General features: G+C 34.8%; 1 pseudogene; it reads left to right on the top strand.

The window, feature by feature from the left end:
• Nucleotides 1-1014, top strand: part of LOC105744059 — a 43551-nt pseudogene extending 42537 nt beyond the window's left edge.
• Nucleotides 1015-1331: the final 317 nt, after the last annotated feature.

Raw genomic sequence — 1331 nt, 5'->3', positions numbered from 1 at the left:
GCGCTTGCCAGGGAAGCGCTTATTCCACTGAGCCATCTCCCCAGCCCCTTACATCTGCTTCTTGAAGAGTACCTATTTTTATCTTCCAGTAGGTTTAATGCCACTCAGGAATAATTTTTTAAAAATAAAAAATTGAATATGTGTCAATATACTCATATTAAAATATTTATATTAGTATATGACAAAGTTTTTATCAACCACAAAAATGAAAGACATATTCAGTTTTGGGAAAATATATTATATACATAAAACCTCTATAATTAAAGAGCTTTTAAGAAAACAATATTATTAGAAAACATAGGCAAGGTAAAATTTCATAATCATACAAGAACTTAAATGACTATCAACAAATATTAAACTATAAATTCACCAAAAACTAAATAACCAAAACATAGTGAATTAAGATTTTTCTTCACATGATACAAAGTTGATGATATTCTTTTGTGTCTAAGATGAAGGCAAAGAGACATAGTTAATGTGATTTTTAGAGGTCGGTTTGGAAGTAGCAGTTAGATCCAAAACTGATAACTTTCTCTCTAGGTGTTGTACTTTAGAGAGTTATACTCTCATTACTGCCAGGAAGTGTGCAGAGAATGTACATTACATTATAATGAATATACATTACAATGTACTTCGTGACAGCAAAAGTTTTTAGCAAAAAAGTTTCATTAGAAAGAGATTAACAAAATAAACTGTGATGGCAGGGTTTGAAAGGTGGCGGACAATGTGGACCAGCGACAAACCACCAACACCCTAGAGGAGCCGCTGGATCTCATCACATTCAGCCAGGATGAGGGAATCTGTGTCAAAATGAGGAATGATTGAGAGGCAGATTACATGCTTATAAGCAGCATTTAAACATGACATTGGATGTGTGGAAGAAACTGTTACCACTATAGAAATTGATGAAGAGACGTGTGAGGAGAAACACAAGTCAACAAAATGCAATATCCCAGTGCTGTTTATTTGGGAGAAGGTGTTGTGCTAGTTGCCCCTCCACCAAGAGTGGGCTGAAGTGGAAATTGTGTCCTGTGTGGCAACACTGGGCTGTTTAACTGCAGACATTCAGGGGACAAGGCTGCACACACATTGATTCCAGGGGATGTATTCACCAGTGAAATGAGTTGATTTGCAAAAACCTTGTAATTTTTTAAGTGAAGTAGCATTTTGTTTTTCTTTTAGCTACACATATTCAACAAGATGCTGAACTTTTTCAGGAGTTGGTTTGCTGTGTCATTCTAACGAACAGTGTCCAGTGGTTTTTTTTTTTTTTTCTTTAAATTAAACTTAATGCTTCCTTTAAAAAAAAAATCTGTGAAACAACTCCAAGA

Source organism: Octodon degus, unplaced genomic scaffold (genome assembly GCF_000260255.1).
Source record: "Octodon degus isolate 3935 unplaced genomic scaffold, OctDeg1.0 scaffold00217, whole genome shotgun sequence".
Lineage (NCBI taxonomy): Eukaryota > Metazoa > Chordata > Mammalia > Rodentia > Octodontidae > Octodon > Octodon degus.
The sequence above is the reverse complement of the archived record's forward strand: the minus strand, read 5'-3'. Positions and strand labels throughout refer to the sequence as shown.